Source organism: Arachis ipaensis, chromosome B4, assembly GCF_059453495.1.
Source record: "Arachis ipaensis isolate K30076 ecotype BB chromosome B4, ASM5945349v1, whole genome shotgun sequence".
Taxonomy (NCBI): domain Eukaryota; kingdom Viridiplantae; phylum Streptophyta; class Magnoliopsida; order Fabales; family Fabaceae; genus Arachis; species Arachis ipaensis.
The window spans coordinates 39,036,771-39,047,980 of record NC_142439.1 but is presented as its reverse complement, the minus strand read 5'-3'; the positions used below and the strand labels follow the sequence as shown (position 1 = coordinate 39,047,980).

Below are 11,210 nucleotides of genomic sequence, written 5' to 3'. Positions count from 1 at the left end.
ACTTTCCCTCGAACAATTTGCTCCATCAGCGCATCATTAGCAGGATTATTATGATTATGTGCCTCACAGTACATTATTCCTACCAACATGACGTGATTCTTTCCTTATGATTTTACGTGCTATCATTAATTAATAGAGAAAGTATATAAGAGATTAATTTTTAATTAGTCAATATATTAGCTAATCTTTTTAATTTTAAAAATATTTATTTTTAAAAATTTTAAAATTTAAGATAAATAAAATAATTTAAAAAAAATTAATTAATATTAATTAAAAATAGTCTTTTTATAATATTATTACTACAAAAAAATGAAATTTAGTGGCAGTTTTTATAGAAATTAACGACAATTTTAAACTGCTGCAAAATGAATTACCAGCGTTTGGAAAAACGTTGCCGTATAGAACGTGGAGGTTTATTTTCAATAACTCAATAAGTAACAGTTTTGGTTTTAATAAGAGTGTATTTATATAAATTTTATATGAATGTATCAAATTATCTACAACCCTCTCTCCTTTACAATTGAACGAGTAATGAATTGAATAATTGTGAAAAATAGAAAAATAGAGAGGATTCATTTACACTAAGTGTAAGTCTTATTGATTTATACCATTGAGGTGATAAATTTCATCAACTCAAATGTAAAATTATGTTATATATATTATTATGATAACCATTCAAAATTTTAGAAATCCAGATATCAATAAATGTGTAATCTAATAGTCGTATTCAATTCTAATTTTACAACTACAATATATATAAAAATAAAGCGAAAATATTAGATGACGTCATAATAATTAAGTCATTTTGATAACTAAGTTCAATTAAGTTAATTTAGTAGTTTAAAGATTAATGGTTAAAAATTTTAATTAAAAAAATAAGAAAAAACAGAGACATAACAAAAAAAATTAATTAGATTTAATTATAAAAATTTGTTTATTTAATATTTCTCATAATAAAATATTACAACAAAATATCAAATCAATGATAAATTTTATAAAATTTTATTCAATTAATTTATTTAATGAGATATTGAAATTTAATAGTTAAATTAATAAAATTCATTATGTATAATAAGAAAATATCGATAGACGACACGGTAAATCAACTGGACTTACATAACAGATTCTTTCTCTAAAAAATAATAATAAAAAAACACTTATCTTTAATATAGAAGAGAGAGTGTAACACAACATTTCAAAAAGTATATTGATTGAAGAATGAAGACACTTTGTTCTCTCATCCTCATAGATCAGTAATTGTGTAATGAAAGCTAAAACACATAGCTAAGAGAATAATATTGGTTATGTTTCCCTCTTTTTTCTTAGAGAAGCAAGGTCCCCATGCAATGAAAGCAAAGTAATAATTGTTGTAATGCAATGTAGCCGATTCCATGGCACACTTGTATATGTGCTTTAAATGTTCTAATCGGCAATGCACGCAGTGTTACAATCATATTGACCTTTTTCATCCTTATATCATACGATTCTAATAAGAAACCACACACCTTACCACTCTTATTTATTTTCATTATTTTTTTCTTATAATGTTGGCTTGTTCAGTTTGTGCTTATTATTTGTATTGTATAGTTCTCTATTTTTGGTATATGCATGATATTAATGATACTTTGAATATTAATTAGAAATATATTAAAAATTTTATAATGATTTTTTAACAAACACAATATATATTATATATAGAAATCAGTCTAGAAGGAATTGGAAAACTAGAAGTCGAATACCAAACTAAAATTGAATAAGTTAAGTTAAGAAGTTACAATTCCTAGTCTATTTTGTTGATTAATAGATATATAATTAAGGGTAAAACATACTAATAAACTATTTTAGTTTTAAAATTATGTTAATGTTTTATTTTAATTTTCGTTACAAGTATATTCTAAATAATTCTATGTAAATCGAATCAATTAGATTTGATTTACACTCTTTTAATGTAAATCGAATCAATTGGATTCAATTTAGCATGTATTTATAGTAACAGTAATAAATCGAACCAACTAGATTCGATTGGAAAAGTATATGGAACTAAGAGGTGATCAGCCAAAAAGTAAACAATTTAACTAATTTATAATTATATTTAATTAATTTTATTTGTTTTTAATTTATAATATTTGATATTAATTGCTTCTCACCCCAAATTAAAATTCTGAATGATACGTTCGAGAAATAGGAGAGGGGATCACGGAACTTCCAACAATCCCGATTCTTAGTATATAAAAAAATTTATAAAATATATAAAAGAACATCCATTTAGTATGAAAAAGAAATATTCTAATACTTAGTAGAAGAAACATCCTAATGCCTAACATAAGCACCATCCACGTAGAGATTTTGGATTCACTCAAAGGCATTTGGCTTGTACCCTCTTGGTTCCCTAGCATTGTTGGATTCGATTTACTACTAATACAACATATATATGTAAATCGAATCTAATTGGTTCGATTTACTTCATATGCTATATCAATAGTAAATCGAATCAGCTTGATTCAATTTACTACTTGTAACAGATTATTGACATTTACTACTTTTAAGTTAATTGTTTATATTAACGTTAAAACATAAATCATAAATGTCAATAAAAAAATCCTTTATTTGGATTCAAATAAAATATCAGCAAATCGAATAAGAATATAAATTCAACTTTTGTGTTTTAGTTCAAATTTTAGAAAATTTATATTTTTTATAAACTTATGAATTTAAAACGGAACAATAAATGATTTCTAAAAAATTATTAAAAATTATCTTTTAACTCATTAGCATTTAAAGAATTATTACAAAAACTTTTGATGTTGAAAAGTTAGTATAAAGTATAGCCCTCCAATATGGCATAAGAGTTAAAATTTGATTTTTTTTCATAGTCAGAAGTAAAAGATAGTTATATATTATAAAATGTCAACTATATTTATACAATATGTAATTTAAAAAATAATTAAAATACTATACTAATTAAATTATTATTTAATTTGTAAAATAAGCACAAAATTTATGCATTTGATGACGTTACTTCTAACTTAAACTTAAATTTTTCAAAAATTTTAGAAATTATTTAATATTTTATTTTACATTCATAAATTTATAAAAATATAAATTTTCTAGAATTTAAATTAAAACACAAGAGTTGAATTTTTATTCTTATTCGTTTTGATTTTTTTATATTTTATTTAAATTCAAATAAGGGGTATTTCTTTATTGACATTTATGTTTTAAAGTTAACATAAACAATTAGTAGTAAATCGAAATCGAATCCAATTAATTCGATTTATATTGAAAGAGTGTGAATCGAATCTAATTGATTCGATTTATATAGAATCATTTAGGACATACTTGTAATGAAAATTAAAATAGGATATTAGTGTAATTTTGAGGCTGAAATGGTTTATTAGTATGTTTTACCGTGTCATTAATTATAAATTATTTTATATTTTTTTTATATCAAAAAATAATATTTTCGACAGAGATATTATTGAACTCTTTGACAAGTCAATGTTCGACAAGTTTAGACTTCAATCATTGCCAAATGATTGTCGACTTCGATCATTGTTAAATGTCAAAAAATATTTCGATCAACTTCCAAATACATGTTAGAATTAACTTTGGATTGGAACTAATTATGTATTCGGTTTGGTACTCTCTATTAATCGATTAACACAAATGTGAAAGTCGAAGAGGTCAGCAGTATTAAGGTTAAGTTTCGATAAACATTCTTTTGAAGAATGTAATCTTTATTGATAAAAGGATTCATCGAGAAAAAGTGGTAGAATTCAATCGAAGAGCATGATCGAAGAAGAATAACAGTGGAGTTGATTAGTAACAGTTACCCACATTGTACAAAAGAGCGGGAACGGTTACTCAAAGATCAATACACGTGAAAGTTACATTTGAAATTGATTGGTCGAAGATTTCTATAAATAGGTGAAAGATCGATAAAGAAAGGGTTAGAATCTTTTCGGAGAAAACACTCACACTCACTCACATCCCCAGCGACTTTCTGAGTCAGTCAAGAGTCTTTTCTTTTGAAGAGTTCCTTCCATTTCTTTACATTTCATTTAAATTTCCTGTAACTTTCTTTCCATGCAATTTATCTTCTTTCCAATGTCATTTCATTTCCTTTAAATTCATCAACTTTTACCCTTTCTAAGTCTTTACCTTTTAATTTGTTCTTTATTTTTCAAATACTTTTTCTTTCTGTAATTTGACTTCTCTTTTATTCAAGTCATTTAAGTTTTATTATTCATTTCAAATTTTTATAAAACTTAGTTGCTTCTTCTTCGTCATTGTCAAAGGCATGGATTTTGATACAAATAAAACAGGTACTCACAAAGAGGAGTAGGTTTCGCTCCCAGACCACTAGATATCGAACCACTTTCAATTTACTAAAAATCGATAAAACAAATTGGCACGTCCGATGGAACAATTTTAAAATTTAATTGTGTCAAAAAAATTTTGTTTTCCATTGTTGCATTGTGCATGCAGTGTTGATATTTGGTACATGCAATTAAGAAGTGGTAGAATTGTTACCATGTCTAAAGAAATTTCAAATGGTAATGCAAAAATAAGTAATAATACCTCAATAACTGATATACAAATTTCTGCAAATTTGATTCCACATGCAAAGTATAATTCTAGGGAGAATGTTGTGCAAGTACTAGTGGTAGTGGGCGAAATCCATGCCCTAGGATCATCCCAATGCAGAATCAACCGCAAGTAACCACAGGTTGGCCTGCATTTGGCCTTCCTCCTGGCTATATGCCTCCTTTGATCAATTATACATTTTTCGTCAGATTTGAAAACGCGCCAGTTATGGTTTCTAACCTAACTTCTTTTTCATATCCCGACATTAGTCGAGATTATCAAGTAGGCTCCTCGTCGAATAATTCAGGATTGATGGCTGAATTTCGACATTATGTTGACGAAATCCATCATGATTTAGTCAACCTGTTGACACACTAAATGACAACTATTCTGAATCCTATCTTGGCTAACAATGAGCTAAAATATGATCGATTGGTTAAATAAGTCGAGAGAATTGTCTGAATTGTCGATTATGATGAGGGGCAGCCTATTCTCCAAGATTGGTAGTAGACCAGGAGAATGAATGATATAATGAGGAGAATGTATTTAATAATGCTGAAAGGGAAGAAAATATCCCTTATCTCATTCGACGAGATCAAAATGCTGATGAAGTTTTGAATAAACTTCACACACAGCGTGGATATCATTACCAGGTGACGAGGATTGTCGAGGATGTCCTTAATAGAATGGGTATCAACGTGGGTCATTGACCATATTTTGTTTCTGCTTTCCATGCTGCAGTTCAAAAGATAGAAGTGCCAAGGGGTGTAAAAAATTCCAAAATAATTACAAAATTTGCAAATGAGGCCGGAGAGTCAACTGTCGAGCATATAGCTTGCTATATGGTCAAATTAGAAAATTTGACAAATAATAAAAACCTGAGAATGAAATTTTTTCCTTATACACTAACAAAAAATGCTTTCATTTTATTTTCAAATATGACACCCAGTTCGATTTTGTCATGGGAACAACTGAAAAATACTTTTCATGCTCAATTCTATAGGGCAGAGTTGAATGTCTCGTTGATAGATTTACTTGCAATAAAATGAGACGATAGATAATCAATAGATGACTATATAATTCGATTCAACAATGCTCGCAATCGATGTTATGTGTCGATCCCTGAAAACGAGATCGTTAAAATAGCCATCAAAGGTCTTGGCTTTTATATGCGTCGAAAATTACTGAATGTGCATATTTCTGATCTAGCCCATTTGGCTGAGAGAGCTCGACAAGTTAAAAAAAATAATAGAATAAAAAAATAAAGAAAGAGAAATGGTTGAATATGAGTTTGTCGAAAACAATATTTAATGATGATAAGTATTTTTTCCTGTACATATTAAAACCCGTTGGAAGGAGTTACGTACTCTATTAAAGTATGTACAAATATGTCTATAAAAAAGATAAGTTCTCGAGAAGCGGTTCTTGATCGTTGCAAAGTTGATCAAATAAAAATTCAGTGAGTTATCAAAAACGAGTACGGCTGAAAATATTCAACAAAATGTTGAAGATCTAATAATTCGACAAATAGCCATTTTTCCTCAAGATGTCGAAAAAAATACTTGGGGACATTTCTTATATCGAAGATAATTTTTCTCCGATAAACTGAAAAAAAGGAAATCATAGTTGAAATGTGGGATTAAATTTATCCATTTTATTATCCTTGCCTCTTCAAGAATGGCATGATGCTTCACTGATATCTTGTCATGCACTACGTGAAAATATTTATGAAAATTTGTACAATATATGAAGTTGATCAAACAATTGTTTGGGATTGATGAGCGGATAATTTATACGCTTTTTAGCATTGTTTTTACATAGTTTTCAATATGATTTAGTTAGTTTTTAGTATATTTTTATTAGTTTTAATTAAAAATCACATTTCTGGACTTTACTATGAGTTTGTGTGTTTTTCTGTGATTTCAGGTATTTTCTGGCTGAAATTGAGGGACCTGAGCAAAAATCAGATTCAGAGGTTGAAGAAGGACTGCAGATGTTGTTGGATTCTGACCTCCCTGAACTTAAAGTAGATTTTCTGAAGCTACAAAACTCCAAATGGCGCGCTTCCAATTGCGTTGGACAGTAGACATCCAGGGCTTTCCATCAATATATAATAGTCCATACTTTGCCCGAGTTTAGATGACGCAAATTGGCGTTGAACGCCAGTTCCATGTTGCAGTCTGGCGTTCAGCGCCAGAAACAAGTTGCAAAGTGGAGTTCAACGCCAGAAACACGTTACAAACTGGCGTTCAACTCCAAGAATGACCTCTCCACGTGTAAACTTCAAGCTCAGCCCAAGCACATACCAAGTGGGCCCCAGAAGTAGATTTTTGCATCATTTACTCATTTCTGTAAACCCTAGTAACTAGTTTAGTATAAATAGGACTTTTTACTAATGTATTTACATCTTTGGATTATCTTTTGATCCTTTGATCATGTTTTGGGGCTGGCCATTCGGCCATGCCTGGACCTTATCACTTATGTATTTTCAACGGTAGAGTTTCTACACACCATAGATTAAGGTGTGGAGCTCTACTGTTCCTCAAGGATTAGTGCAAAGTACTACTATTTTTCTATTCAATTAAACTTATTCTGCTTCTAAGATATTCATTCGCACTTCAATATGATGGATGTGATAATCGTGACAGTCATCATCATTCTCAACTTATGAACGCGTGCCTGACAACCACTTCCGTTCTACCTTAGATTGAATGGATATCTCTTGGATATCTAATACAGGGGACCGAGTCCGAGTTATTAGTGTCTTCGTGATATAAGTTAGAACCCATGGATGGCCATTCCTGAGATCCGGAAAGTCTAAACCTTGTCTGTGGTATTCCGAGTAGGATCTGGGAAGGGATGGCTGTGACGAGCTTCAAACTCGCGAGTGCTGGGCGTAGTGACAGACGCAGAAGGATAGTAAATCCTATTCCAGTATGATCGAGAACCGACAGATGATTAGCCATGCAGTGACAGTGCATTGGACCATTTTCACAGGAGGATGGGATGTAGCCATTAACAACGGTGATGCCCTACATAAAGCTTGCCATGGAAAGGAGTAGGATTGATTGGATGAAGACAGTAGGAAAGCAGAGATCAGAGGAACGAAAGCATCTCTATACGCTTATCTGAAATTCTCACCAATGAATTACATAAGTACCACTATCCTATTCTATATTTTATTTATTTTCATCCACTATAATTTCTTAAAACAATTTAATCCGCCTGACTGAGATTTACAAGGTGACCATAGCTTGCTTCAAGCCGACAATCTCCGTGGGATTGACCCTTACTCACGTAAGGTTTATTACTTGGACGACCCATTGCACTTGCTGGTTAGTTGTACGAAGTTGTGAAACAGATATAAGATCATGAACGTGCGTATTGAGTTTTTAGCGCCGTTACCAAGGAATGGAATGATCACGATTTCGCACACCAGGTTTTTGGCGCCGTTGCCAGGAATTGTTCGAATTTGGACAACTGACGGTTCATCTTGTTGCTCAGATTAGGTAATTTTCTTTTTATTTTATTTTCAAAAAAAAAAAATCTTCAAAAATCTTTCAAAAAAATTTTTTCCCTTTGTTTTCGAAAATTATTTTAAAATTTTTAAGAATGAATTTTAAAGTTTCAAAATGGTATGCTGAAGTTTGGCTGGCCATCAAGCTTTAGACTAACCTGGTATGATTCCTGGAATCTTGATTGAGGTCTTTGAATTCATTGCTTCCTTTTCCCTATATGTTTTCAAAAAAATAAAAATATACAAAAATCCAAAAAAATTAATAAAATCATAAAAAATCAAAAATATTTTATGTTGTTTGTTTGAGTCTTGAGTCAATTTTTAAGTTTGGTGTCAATTGCATTTTTTCTAAAAATTTATGCATTTTTCGAAAATTCATGCATTCATAGTGTTCTTCATGATCTTCAAGTTGTTCTTGGTAAGTCTTCTTGTTTTATCTTGATGTTTTCTTATTTTGTGTCTTTTCTTATTTTTCATATGCACTTTCAATTTGTTAATGTCTAAAGAATAAAAATTTTTAAGTTTGGTGTCTGGCATGTTTTCTTTTCTTGAAAATTTTTCAAAAATAAGTTCTTGGTGTTCATCTTGACATTCAAAGTGTTCTTGGTGTTCATCTTGACATTCATAGTGTTCTTGCATGCATTGAGTGTTTTGATTCATAATTTTTATGTTATGAGTCTTTTTCATGTTTTTCTCTTTCTTCATTAAAAATTCAAAAATAAAAAAATATCTTTTCCTTATTTTACTCAAAATTTTCGAAAATATGATTTGATTTAGTAAAAAAGTTTTTAAATTTAATTGTTTCTTATGAATCAAATCAAATTTTCAATTTAAAAATCTTATCTTTTCAAAATCTTTCTCAAAAATCAAATCTTTTTCATTTTACCTTCATATTTTCGAAAACTTTTTAAATTGATTTTCAAAATCTTTTTCTTATTTTATTTCTTAATTTTCAAAATCTTTACTAACATTTAATATGATTGATTGAAAATTTTCAAGTTGTTACTTGCTTATTAAGAAAGATTCAATCTTTAAACTCTAGAATCATATCTTTTTAGTTTCTTGTTAGTCAAGTAATCAACTTTAGTTTTCAAAATCAAATCTTTTTAATTTTCTTTTCAAATCTTTTTCAAATTAAAATTTCAATCATATCTTTTTCAAATTCAATTTCAAAATCTTTTCTAACTTCTTATCTTTTTAAAATTGATTTTCAAATCTTATCTTTTCGTTTCAATCATATCTTTTTAAATTTCAATCATATCTTTGTCAAAAACAAATTTCAAAACTTTTTCAATCAATCTTATCTTTTTGTTTCAATCATATCTTTTTCAAAACTACCTAACTAATCCTCTCTCTCTTATTTTCGAAAATTCCCTCTCTCCTTTTTCAAAATTCCTTTTTAATTAACTAATTGTTTTAATTTTAATTTAATTTCAACTTTAATTTTCGAAATCTAACTTTCAATTTTAATTTTTATTTTAATTAAATTTCGAAATTCTCTCTCTCATCTCCTTCTATTTATTTATTCATCTACTAATACTTCTCTCCCATCCAAAAATTCGAACACCACCTTCCTCTCTGTGTTCGAGTTTTTCCTCTTCTCTTCTTTACATTACATTCTTTTCTTCTTCTACTCACACAAAGGAACCTCTCTCTACTGAGGCAAATAGGATCGCTATTATTTTCTATTTTCTTCTTTTTCATATGAGCAGGAGCAAGGACAAGAACATTCTTGTTGAAGCAGATTCTGAACCTAAAAGGACTTTAAAAAGGAAACTAAGAGAAGCTAAAATACAATAATCCAGAGACAACCTTACAGGAATTTTTGAACAGGAAGAGGAGATGGCAGCCGAAAATAATAATAATGCAAGGAGGATGCTTGGTGACTTTACTGCACCTAATTCCAATTTACATGGAAGAAGCATCTCCATCCCTGCCATTGGAGCAAACAACTTTGAGCTGAAACCTCAATTAGTTTCTCTGATGCAGCAGAACTGCAAGTTTCATGGACTTCCATCTGCAGATCATTTTCAGTTCTTAACTAAATTCTTGCAGATCTGTTATACTGTTAAGACCAATGGGGTTGATCCCGAGGTCTATAGGCTTATGATTTTCCTGTTTGCTGTAAGAGACAGAGCTAGAGTATGGTTGGATTCTCAACCCAAAGATAGCCTGAACTCTTGGGATAAGCTGGTCACGGCTTTCTTAGCCAAGTTCTTTCCTCCTCAAAAGCTTAGTAAGCTTAGAGTGGATGTTCAAACCTTCAGACAGAAAGAAGGTGAATCCCTCTATGAAGCTTGGGAGAGATATAAGCAACTGACCAAAAAGTGTCCTTCTGACATGCTTTCAGAATGGACCATCCTGGATATATTCTATGATGGTCTGAATTAGCTAAGATGTCGTTGGATACTTCTGCAGGTGGATCCATTCACCTAAAGAAAACACCTGCAGAAGCTCAAGAACTCATTGACATGGTTGCTAATAACCAGTTCATGTACACTTCTGAGAGGAATCCTGTGAGTAATGGGACGCTTCAGAAGAAGGGAGTTCTTGAAATTGATACTCTGAATGCCATAATGGCTCAGAACAAAATATTGACTCAGCAAGTCAATATGATTTCTCAGAGTCTGAATGGAATGCAAGCTGCATCCAGCAGTACTCAAGAGGCATCTTCTGAAGAAGAAGCTTATGATCCTGAGAATCCTGCAATAGCAGAGGTGAATTACATGGGAGAACCCTATGGAAATACCTATAATCCCTCATGGAGAAATCATCCAAATCTCTCATGGAAGGATCAACAAAAGCCTCAACAAGGCTTTAACAATGGTGGAAGAAACAGGTTTAATAGCAAGCCTTTTCTATCATCCATTCAGCAACAGACAGAGAGTTATGAGCAGAATCTATCTAACTTGACAAATATAGTATCTGATCTATCTAAGGCCACTCTAAGTTTCATGAATGAGACAAGGTCCTCCATTAGAAATTTGGAAGTACAAGTTGGCCAGCTAAGTAAAAGGATCACTGAAATCCCTCCTAGTACTCTCCCAAGCAATACAGAAGAAAATCCAAAAGGAGAGTGCAAGGCCATTGAAATGACCATCATGGC

General features: G+C 30.4%; 1 non-coding gene across 1 annotated transcript; it reads right to left on the bottom strand.

Moving 5' to 3' along the window:
- Positions 1–10,342: 10,342 nt before the first annotated feature.
- LOC148567253 (small nucleolar RNA R71) lies at positions 10,343–10,450 on the bottom strand. Its single transcript, XR_015882041.1, has one exon. It is a non-coding gene; the product is annotated as a small nucleolar RNA R71 (small nucleolar RNA).
- Positions 10,451–11,210: the final 760 nt, after the last annotated feature.